Here is a 12,114-nt window from a genome sequence, read left to right on the forward strand (position 1 = left end):
ACTCACAGACACAGACAACAATATGGTGGTTACTAGAGAGGAAAGGGTTGGGGGGAGGATGAAGTGGGTGAAAGGGGTTAAAGATACAATGACCGAAGGAGACTAGATTTTGGGTGGTGAGTATACAGTGCAATATACAGATGATGTGTTATAGAATTATACACTTGAAACTTATATAATGTTATTAACCAATGTTACTCCAATATATTACATTAAAAAAATAAAAGTGAAGGTAAATCTTGTTTGAAGAAAAGCACCTTTAATTAGATCATTAATTTGCCATGGAGTAAGATCTAATAAGATATACTCAAATAAAAATCACCAAGTACAAAAGAAACAAACCATTATGTGGGAAGGGTCAGAAAAAATAACAATAGACCTGCTGAGGACTTGAGATATTAGAATTAAAACATATGAAATATAGAATAACTGTTTTAAAAAGGTAAAAATCACAAAAATATAGACAAAAAGCGATACAAAATGACTTGGCAGATATGAAAAAGAATGAAATAGAACTTTCAAAAAGGAAAGCTACACTTATTGAAATAAAAAAATTATTAACATTATTGATTATATTCCCCAAACTGTCTTTCGTATCCCCCTGGGTATCCGATGGACACTTGTCTTATTAGGGAGACCACTTCATGGACAGTGTAGATGCCTGACCACTATAGTGTACACCTGAAGCTGAATAATAATGAATGTCAACTATAATTTAATATATATAGTCACAGGACGTGGAGTACAGCACAGGGAAGAGTCAGTGGAATTGTAATAGCTATATACGATGTCAGAGGGGTAGATTGGGGGAAGGAGATATTACTTTGTGAGGGGTGTAAATGTCTAACTATTACATTGTTTTGTACACGTGAAACTATTAAAAAATAAAAATTCAAAAAAATTATTAAAAAGGGTGACAAATGGTTATATGTATCTGGACAGTGTGTATATGCAAACTGGGTTATAAATTTGAATAAATTACCGAATGCATCCTGAGAGCTGAAATTAAAAAACATGAGAGAAGAGAGAAACACACAGGACAAAATAAGAAAATCTAACATATGTCTAATAGGAATCCCAGAGGAATAAAATAGAAGAAGTAGAAGCAGTAATTTGTAGATCTAGTAACTGAGAATTTCTCTTAATTGATATAAGAAATGAATCCATAGATATACGAAAGCAAATACCAAGCAGGGCAACTAAAAAGAAATCACCCTAATATTCACACTGTAATGAAACTAGAGAACATCAAAGACAAATAAAAAGCTTAATTTACCACAAAGACATGCAATTCTAAACCTTTATGCTGTTAGCTTCAAAATACATAAAGCATAAACTGATAAAACTTCAGAGAGAAATAAACAAATCCAACATCACTGTGGGAGATTTTAACATACCTCTGACAATTATTAAGTTGACAAGAGGAAAAAAATAGTAAGATTTAGAAAAGTTGCATACACCAAAAAGTTTAATTTGTTGGATATGCAATTAGAAAAACTGCCCACAACTAAATGAAGTGTATTCTCAAGCACACATGGGACATTTATAAAAAGTGTCCAGATACTTGTCCATAAGGCAGGTCTGAATGAATTTCAAAGAACCAGTATTGCATAGGGTACTTTCTTTGCCTACAATATAATTAAATGAGAAATCAAGCAAAAAAAAATGTACTTAAAAGAACCTTCCTCTATTTGCAAATTACATTCTTTTCAACTCTTAGGTCAAATATGAAATGATAGTGGAAAAGACAGTATATTGAACTCGATGAAGAAATGTCATAGATTAAAATTTACTAACAACAATGATACTATAGGAAATTTATGACCTTTAATAAAACATGATTATTTTTCCTTTCCTATATACATCTTAAAATTATTTACCTACTTACCATGAATTCTATTCCAAATCTGTCAATTATTAAAATCTTTCTGTAGGATGCAGAACCTCACAGGTATTCTACCTGAAGAGGCTCCTGGAGCCTTCTGCTCTGCTCAAGTCTGAACTGATTAGCATATACCTGTGGCATAGTAGTCATTGTGAGATCTCATCAGAAAACCTGGGGTAGTCCCTTTGCTGCTCTATTATGTTGGAGCTCCTATTTCCCATATCCTGTATCTTTCTTAATTGACTTTTTCAAGTTAGTAGCTCACGTCTTCTAGCTTACCAAAAAGGAGTGAGTGGAAAATAAAATTTTGAAACAATTCATGAAATTGTCAATAACTTACCCTCAAACTTTATGGGCAGTTTGGCTGGCTATGGATTTTTAGATTGGAAATAATTTTTCCATTCTCAGTCCAATTCTCATTTTTCCCCCTCCCTTCTCTCCAGGAGCTGAGGTTTGTTGTAATTCCCGGGACACTGACATTGCATGGTGATGTACATAGGTACTGATCTGTTTCCATGCACTAAGTGAGTGAAAGGGTAGGCCCTTTCACAGTGGAATCATGTATACTTCTGAGTCATTTGTTTGATATTCCTTTCCCTTCATTTTTTCTTCTTCTTTCATTGTTGTTATTGGACATCCTGGACTAGTCCTCTAACTTTCTTAACTTATCTTTCCTCTTTTCCATTTATTTCTGGGAGTTTCCTCAGCTTTGTTTTCCAATACTTCTAATTAGGTATTTAATAATTTCTAGTTTTCATATTTTTAACTTCTAAGACTTCTCTTTTAAGCTTTGAAAGATGCTTTTCTGCCCCTTGATAGTGTCTTCATTTGTTTCATGGTTGTAATATCTGTACCTTTATTTAAGAAGTTTTCTTCAGGCCCCAGTGATCCTACTGTATGTTCCTACTTAAATATAAGGCTCTAATAAGCTTCCTGGAATCTCTGAAAGAGCAGGAGGACGTTGTTAGCCATGAACAACACATGGGTGATCAGGTTCTCAGATGTATCTAGATATCTTTCCTCTTGATGAGAAAATTCCTCAGAAAAGACCTGTTTTTACCACAGTGTGCAAGGGTAACAGAGGGGCGACCACAAACAATGTACAGTGAAAAACAGGACAAGATCACTTCCAGGACAGATGCCCAACCAATTGTTTTTCTTATTTTAGCCTGTTTAATTTGCTACCAGAGGTAGTGAAAAAAATGGATATCAATATACAAAAAAACAAAACAAAACCTTAACTATTTTCTCAAATTTTACACAAAAATTAAGTCAAAATGTATCATAGACCGAAACATAAACACTAAAACTTTTAGAAGTAAACAAAGGAGAAAAATCTTTGTTAACTTTTGGGTAGGTGATTGTAATTGCGGGGTCTCTGGTCCCGCTCCCTGCAAAAGATCGCAAGATATGGCGAGGCCAAAAAGGAACACCAAAGGAGCAATAGATAGGGGAGCCATACCACTATACTCTCGCTGGCGGCTGGGTTGGAGACACAGGAAGCAGGCTCCACACGATGCACAATCTGCCGTCCGCTTCTCTGCCAACCAACCAAACCCCTTTCCAGCATAGTCATGGCAGTTATATTAGTGGCTAATAGCTAACCAGTAACAGCTGATGGCCACCCAGCCACAGCGGATGGCCATCTGATTACAGCTGATGGCCAATCTAATAACCGAGCCAGCACCTTTCCATGTGAGGCCGAGAGTTTGGAAACTGCTCTCTGGGACTCTGTCCCCACACTTCACCCCTCCAGAGTCTCGCCTCACAATCAACGTGACAAGCGTCATCCACAAGGGGCCCTGTGTCAGAAACCCAGCTCATAAGAAAAAGTTTCAGTCCAGTTCAAGTAATGTCTCAGGGGGTGACCTTCCATGTACACCTACTATCTGGGCACAGCCAAGGTTTTTTAGGGTACCGCCAGTCTTTCTGGGCATAGCCAGACTTTCTGGGCACAGCCAGGGTTTCTCAGGGTACACTGCTGGAACAATAATGGCTCACAGCCATGGTGCTTACATATTCTCGATGGCGGCAGGTCGAGACACAGGAAGTAAACATCCGCCTGTACCCCAACAAGTCTCGCTGCACCACAGTCTCGCTGGTGGCCTGATGAGACACAGGAAGCAAATACCAGCCGGTTCCACTACATGGTGGTAAGGTCCCAAGCAAACAGTGAAGCGGTCCATCAAATCAGGCTGGAAGGCACTGCAGCATGCACAGGCGGCGTCATCTTATTCAGCTCCCCACAGTCCACAGTCATTTGCCAGGGTTGTGCAATGGCCTCAAAATGTGTGCCCGCTCCACTGGGTGAGGGCTCCAAGGCCTTTCCAAACTGGGGGTGAGGGACGACCTCGACCTCACCTGCATCTTCCACCAAGGACTCAGCAAGCTTGTAGTCCTCCTGGGACTACAAGTCCCGCATCTGGGCCACCCCAGCAAGCACTTCCCAGCCTGCATGGCTGCAACAACCTTCGCTTTCTCCGGCCTATGCTGGTTGGGGACCAGCCACGTTTTCCCACCTCTCCACGGGGTTCCAGCTCTCCGGCAGCTGCACAGCTTTTTCTATGCTGGTCAGAGTCATCCATGTCCCCCCACCCATCCACAAGGGTTCAGCTCATGAGAACAGCAGCCACTGGGCACCACAGTCTGTGTGGGGGCCACATGTCCTGCCCAGAGTCAGACACCATTCCCACTTGGCCAGAATCCCGCTTACCGAGCCAGGTATCCAAGTGGGTAGTGGCCCCGGTGGAAGACATCCACAACTCCAGAAGCCTACGGCAGCAGCAGCCTACCAAAAGGCAGACGACGCTTGCTTTGGCCAATAGTGCAGCGGGCCATCCGGAGGCTTGAGAGGACCACCAGTTCACCGAGGGGTCACGCCTCTCCCAAGCAGATCGCGTTTCCTGTTCCCAGGTGTGCACTCCTCACAGGCTTCCTGAGACTAAGTGTTCATATGCACAAACTATTCTACCATCCTTCGGGGAGTTCTGGCCGGCACCATACCCTGCTTGTGAAACTGAACTTTCATATGTTTAAACTGCTCCATTACCCCTTTGGGGATTTGGGCCAGCACCATAGCCTTCTCGCTGCACCATGTGTAATGCGGGGTTTCGGGTCCCGCTCCCCACATAAGAACGCAGGACATGGTGAGGCCAAAAAGGAACACCCACAGAGCCATAGATAGGGGAGTCATACCACTATATTCTCGGTGGTGGCAGGGTTGGAGATACAGGAAGCAGGCTCCACACGATGCGCAATCCACCATCTGCTTCTCTGCCAACCAACCAAACCCCTTTCCAGCATAGTCATGGCAGTTATATTAGTGGCTAATGGCTAACCAGTAACAGCTGATGGCCACCCACCACAGAGGATGCCATCTGATTAGAGCTGATGGCCATCTGATAACCTAGCCAGCACCTTTCCATGTGAGGCCGAGAGCCTGGAAACTGTTCTTTGGGACTCTGTCCCCACAGTGATATTTCTTAATTAAGACACAAAAAACACAAACTATTTTTAAAAAATTGATTATCTTGACATTATCAAAATTAAAACTTCTCTTCAGAAGACACCATTAAGAAAACAAACGGGGCATCAGCCTGGTGGCCCAGGTGGTTGGAGTGCCATGCTCCTAACACTGAAGTCGCCAGTTCGATTTCCACATGGGCCAGTGAGCTGCACGCTCTATAGCAAAGATTGTGAACAACAGCTCTCCCTGGAGCTGGGCTGCTGTGAGCAGTCGGATGTCGGTGTGAACTGCCGTGGGCTGCTGTGTGCTGCTGTGGGCTACCATGTGCTGCTGTGAGCGGCTGGCGGCCAGCATGAGTGGCTGGCAGCCCGCGTGAGTGGCCGGCAGCTGGTGAGAGCTGCCGTGAACTGCTGTGAGCGGCCAACCGACTGCCTCAGCTGGCGAGAGTGCAAGGCTCATAACACCAGCATGGACCAGGGAGCTGCGTCCTACACAACTAGGCTGAGAAATAATGGCTTGAACTGGAGTTTCGAGGGGGCAGAGGCAGAAGAAAGGGGTAAAAACAAAACAAAAATGGACAAACCACAAGCGAGTAGAACATATTTGCTAAACAAATATCTGACAAAGGAACTTGTATCCAGAATACAAAAAGAACTCTTAGGATTCAATAATAAGAAGACAAATAATCCAGCAAAACATGGGTTAAACAAGAAAAATCTCAAATCAACCGTCTATGCTTACATCTAAGGGAACTGGAAAAAGAACAGCAAAATAAGCCCAAAGGGAGTACAAGGAAGGAAATAATAAAGATCAGAGCAGATATAAATGAAATAGAGACCAAAACAAACAAACAAACAAACAAACAAACAAACAAGCAAGCAAACAAGAGATCAATGAAACCAAGAGCTGGTTTTTGGAAAAGACAAACAAACAAAATCAACAAACCTTTAGCTAGACTTACTAAGAAAAAGAGAGAGATGACCCAAATTAATAAAATTAGAAATCAAAGAGAAGTGACAACAGACACCACAGAAATACAAAAAATGTTAAGAAAATACTATGAGCCAGCTATACATCAACAAATTAGACAATCTGGAAGAAATAGACAACCTTCTAGAAATATACAAACTTCCCAGGGTGAATAAAGAAGAAACAGAAAATCTAAATAAACTGATTACTACCAGTGAAATTTAATCAGTAATCAACAAGCTCCCAACAAACAAAAGCCCTGGACCAGGTGGCTTTACAGGTGATTTTACCAAACACTCAAAAAAGAATTATCACCTATTCTCCTCAAATTATTCCAAAAAATCCAGAAGGAGGGAAGCCTCCCAAACATTTTTTATGAGGCCTGATCCTAAAACCAGACAAAGACGTTACAAAAAAAGAAAACTATAGGCTGATATCCCTAATGAACATAGATGCAAAAATCCGCAACAAAATATTAGCAAACCAAATTGAGCAATACGTTAAAAAGATCAGACACCACGATCAAATGGGATTCATTCCTGGTCTGCAAGTTTGGTTCAATATCCACAAGTCAATAACGTGATACAGCACATTAATAAAATGAAAAATAAAAATCATATGGTCCTATCAATAGATACAGAAATAGCATTTGACAAAATTCAGCAGTCATTCATGATAAAAACTCTTAGCAAAGTGGGAATAGAGGGATTATATCTCAACATGATAAAGGCCATGTATAATAAACGCACGGTTAACATCATACTCAATGGGAAAAGCTAACACATTCCCATTATGATCAGGAACAAGGCAAGGATGCCCACTTTCACCACTTTTTTTTTTTTCCAAAGAAGGGCACAGCTCACAGTGGCCCATGCGGGGATTGAACCAGCAACCTTGGTGTTATCAGCACCATACTCTAACCAGCTGAGCTAACTGGCCACCTCCCCTTCCACCACTTTTATTCAACAAGAAAGCTCTGGAAATTCTAGCCACAGCAATCAGACAAGAAAAAAGAAATAAAAGGCATCCAAATTGGAAAGGAGGAGGTAAAATTGTTATTATATGCAGATGACATGATACTATATATAGAGAACCCCAAAGACTCCACTAAAAAACTACTAGAACTGATAAATGAATTTAGTAAATTAGCAGGATACACAATTAATATTCAGAAATCAGTTGCATTTGTATACACCAATAATAAACTATCAGAAGGAGAAATTAAGAAATCAATCCCATTTACAATTGTTTAAAAAACAATAAAATACTTAGGAATAAATTTAACCAAGGAAGTAAAAAACCTGTACTCAGAAAATTATAAGACACTGAAGAAAGAAATTAAAGAAGATACAAATGAATGGAAACACATACCATGCTCACGGATAGGAATAATTAATATAGTTAAAATGTCCATACTACCTAAGGCAATACACGTATTCAACGCAATTCCTATCAAACTACCAATGACATTTTTCACAGAAATAAAACATATAACCTAAAATTTATATGGAACTATAAAAGACCCCGGATGGCCACAGCAATCTTGACAAATAAGAACAAAGTGAGAGATATCATGCTACCTGACATCAAATCATACTACAAGACTATAGTAATCAAAACAGCAAGGTACTGAAATAAAAACAAACACTTAGATCCACGGAACAGTCTAAAGAGCCCAGAAATAAATCCATACCTATATGGTCATTTAATCTATGACAACAGAAGCAAGAATTTATATTGGGGTAAGGACAGTCTATCTAATAAATGGTGCTTGGAAAACTGGACAAATACATGCAAAAAAATGAAGCTGGACCACCTCCTTGTGCCATATACAAGAATAAATTCAAAATGGACTAAAGATTTAAATGTAAGATCTGAAACCACAAAACTCCTAGAAGAAAAGAAAGGAAATAAATTTGCAGACATTACCATTAGTAATATTTTTTACTGATATATCCCCTCAAGTGAGGGAAGTAACAGAAAAAAATAAACATATGGGATTACATCAAACTAAAAAACTTTTTAACAGCACAGGAAATCAATAAAACAAAAAGGCATCTTACTGCATGGGCGAAGATATTTGCCAATGATACATCTGATAAGGGGTTAATATCCAAAACCTATAACAAACTCATTCAACTCAATACCAAAAAACAAAACAACTCAATTAAAAAATAGGCAGAGGACATGAAGGGACATTTCTCTAAAAAGGACATGTGTAGCGGGCCAACAGATATATGAAAAAATGCTCTACCTCACTAATCATTAGAGAAATGCAAATAAAAACCACAATGAGATACCACCTCATTCCGGTCAGAATGGCTATCATCAATAAATCAACAAACAACAAGTGCTGGTGAGGATGTGGAAAAAGGGAACCCTTGTGCACTGTTGGTGGGATTGCAGATTGGTGCAGCCACTAAGGAAATTAGTATGGAGGTATCTCAAAAAATTGAAAATGGAACTACCTTATGACCCAGCAATTCCACTCTTAGGCATCTATCCAGAGAAATCCAAAATGCTAATTTGAAAAGCTATATGCACCCTATGTTTATTGCAGCACTATTCACAATAGCCAAGACATGGAAACAACCGAAATGCCCATTGATGGATACTGTAAGTAACTGTGGTACATTTATACAATGGAGTATTACTCGGCCATAAAGAAGAATGAAATCTTATCATTTGCAGGAATAAGGATGGACCGAGAGAACATTATGCTAAGTGAAATAAGTCAGACAGAGAAAGACAAATACCATATGATCTCACTTATATGTGGAATCTAAAGAACAGAAGAAATGAGCAAACTAAACAGAAACTGTCTCTGGATATAGAGGAAAAATAGATGGTTGCTAGATGGGAGGGCGGTGGGGATGGAAAAGAAGGTAAAGGGATTAGAAAGTACATATTAGTAGCCACAATATTGCCATGGGGATATGAAAGACAGTTTGTAGGGTGTCAGATGGGCACTTGTCTTATTAGGGAGACCACTTCAGGGACTGTGTATATGCCTGAGCACTACAGTGTACCCCTGAAGCTGAAACTGAATAATATTGAATGTCAACTATAATTTAATATATATATATAGTCACGGGATGTGGAGCACAAAATAGGGAATAGAGTCCATGGAATTTTAATAGCTATATGCAATGTCAGAAGGGTAGCAGATTGGGCGAAGGGGTTATCACTTTGTGAGGCGTGTAAATTACATTGTTTTGTATACCTGAAACTAATAAAAAACAAAAAAAAAACAAATCCAGCAACTATGTGACAACTTAAAAAAAATGTGTTAAAGACACAAAACGTCACATACTGCATGATTCCACTTCTATGAAACATACAGAATAAATCCGGAGACAGAACACAGAATGGTGGTTGCCAGGTGTTTGGTGGAGGGAGAAATAGGTCATACAGGCCTAGCTAGTTTTACTGCACTTCACTTTGCTATGCAGATATTCCATTTTTTATAAATTGAAGGTTTGTGGCAACCCTGTCATGAGCCAGTCTACTGGCACTATATTTCCAACAGCACTTGCTCATTTTGTTTGTCTCTGCATGAAATTTGGTAATTCTCTCAATATATCAAACTTCTTCATTATTAGTATATTTGTTATGGTGTTCTGTGATCAGTGATCTTTGATGTCACTATTGTAATTGTTTTGGGGAGCTACGCACTGTGCCCATAGAAGACAGAAAATTTAAACCATAAATGTGTATGTTCTGACTACTCCACTGACCAGCTGTTCCCACATCTCTCTCCCTCTCCTCAGGCCTTCCTATTCCCTGACACACAAGAATATTGAAATCAGGACAATTAATAACCCTACAGTGGCCTGTAAGTATTCAAGGGAAGGAAGAATGGCATATCTCTCACTTTAAATCAAAAGCTATAAATAATTAACCTTAGTGAGAAAAGCATGTCAAAAGCCAAAACAGGCTGAAAGCTAGGCCTCTTGCACCAAACAGTTACCCAAGTTGTGAATGCAAAGGAACAATCCCTCTTCTGGGTATCTACCAGGAAAAATTTAAAAAACATTTAATTGTAAAGATATATATACCCCTATGTTCACTGCAGCATTATTCATGGTGGCCAAGATAAGGAAACAACTTAAGCGTCCTTCGCTAGATGATTGCATACAGATGTGGTACAATGCACAATGGAATATTACTCAGCCAAAAGAAAGTATGAAACATTGTCATTTGCAATAACATGGGTGGATCTTGAGAGTATAATGCTACGCAAAATAAGTCAGACAGAAAAGCACAAAAACCATATGACTTCACTCACATGTGGAATATAAAACAGAAAGCAACAGCAGCCCCAGACATGGGCTTCTTGAAGTAGCACCGGCAGCCCCCATAGGCAGCGGCCTTCCCTGCCCCCACTGGAGCAGGGGCAAGGAAGGGGCAGCGTGGAAGGAACATTGCTCCTCTTCCATTACATAGAGAAGTGAGACTGCCCAATCCTCCCATTGGCCCTCCTTTTCTCTCACAAGGGTCCACGCACCACTCTGCCAGAGAGACAGTCAGCCCAACATACCACGGCCTCTGACCACTAGATCTGCATCTCCACAGAGCAACCAAGGCATTTCTCCCCCAGCAGAACACACAAAATCTAGTGTGCCAGTCCACACTGATGTGGGAAGCCACATGCTACATGACCAGCAGCCGGGTCACCCTCACGCAACACCCTGAATCAAGAATTGGAAGACTTTTTGATGGTACATTGTTTTGGACAGTCTCCAACAGCACTATTTCACTGACAGAGATGGACAGATGTCAGATATATCATGAATTTTCTACAGAACATCAAAACTCCTCATTCCCAATGATTTTAAGGACAACCCTTTGCTCTATGAAGATGCAAAATATTTGCAGCTTCAGCCCACGTTGTTGGAAATGGCAAGATGGAAGCCCGATAGAGAAACTGTTTGCTTTCCAAGGCCCTGTTAGTGCCTAGTGGTGTGCATGGCCCCAGATCTTGGAGAAAGGATCACTTTCAGAGATGACAAATACTTGACAGAATTGTTTCCGGAGATTGGGGATGTGATGTGTAACTCTCAGCGCAGGCTGGAATCACGACTTGATGAACGTAATTAGGTTTCCACTGAATGGTTGCTGTCACTTCAACTCAGTCTAGGTCCTCAAGGGGTTGCAACAAAGAGGATTTAAAATCATGGATCTTGTAGGGGAGAAATGGACTCATCTCAGTTCAGCAAATATGTCCTGCAGCGGGAACTGAGGTGGATGCCATGGGACTGGACCCTCCATCATCCGGATAAAACAAGAGCCTCGGACTCCACAGACATATTTGTCATGCAAAAATAAAAACACGTATACAACAAATAACACAAACAAAAATGGGACATTTATGTGCAGTCAAGTCCTGCACCTAAAATTGAATAAAAGATACATTTATCCAATAGAGACCACACCTCTTGTATTAATATGGGAACAAATGGGATAGTGATATCTTCGAGTTGTAAAACACACACACACACACACACACACACACACACACACACAGACACACACATCTGTATCAAAAGGTAGGAAATGCAAAAAAAAATAAAAAAAAATGTGGTAGCTACAGTTGGTGCTGTCATGGCTGTGAAGTGTCCTGGACCTCCCAAGGGCTTTGACCAGCAAACAAGCCATGAGCAGGGAGGATACAGCTCCTTACAGTCTCCATTGCCAACAGCCATCCGTTGTTTATTTTTCTTTTAAAAAAAAACAAACATTGTGGTTTTTATTTGCATTTCTCTGATGATTAGTGATGTTGAACATTTTTTCA

At 40.2% G+C, this 12,114-nt stretch overlaps 1 protein-coding gene and 1 pseudogene across 6 annotated transcripts in view; one reads left to right on the top strand and one right to left on the bottom strand.

The window, feature by feature from the left end:
• The window catches only part of SPIDR (scaffold protein involved in DNA repair), a 565,282-nt gene that overhangs the window by 76,535 nt on the left and 476,633 nt on the right, over positions 1 to 12,114 (bottom strand). The gene's annotated exons all lie outside the window — the stretch shown is intronic.
• LOC109437507 (BTB/POZ domain-containing protein KCTD1) lies at positions 8,918 to 11,460 on the top strand (annotated as a pseudogene).

Source organism: Rhinolophus sinicus, linkage group LG14 (assembly GCF_036562045.2).
Source record: "Rhinolophus sinicus isolate RSC01 linkage group LG14, ASM3656204v1, whole genome shotgun sequence".
NCBI lineage: Eukaryota > Metazoa > Chordata > Mammalia > Chiroptera > Rhinolophidae > Rhinolophus > Rhinolophus sinicus.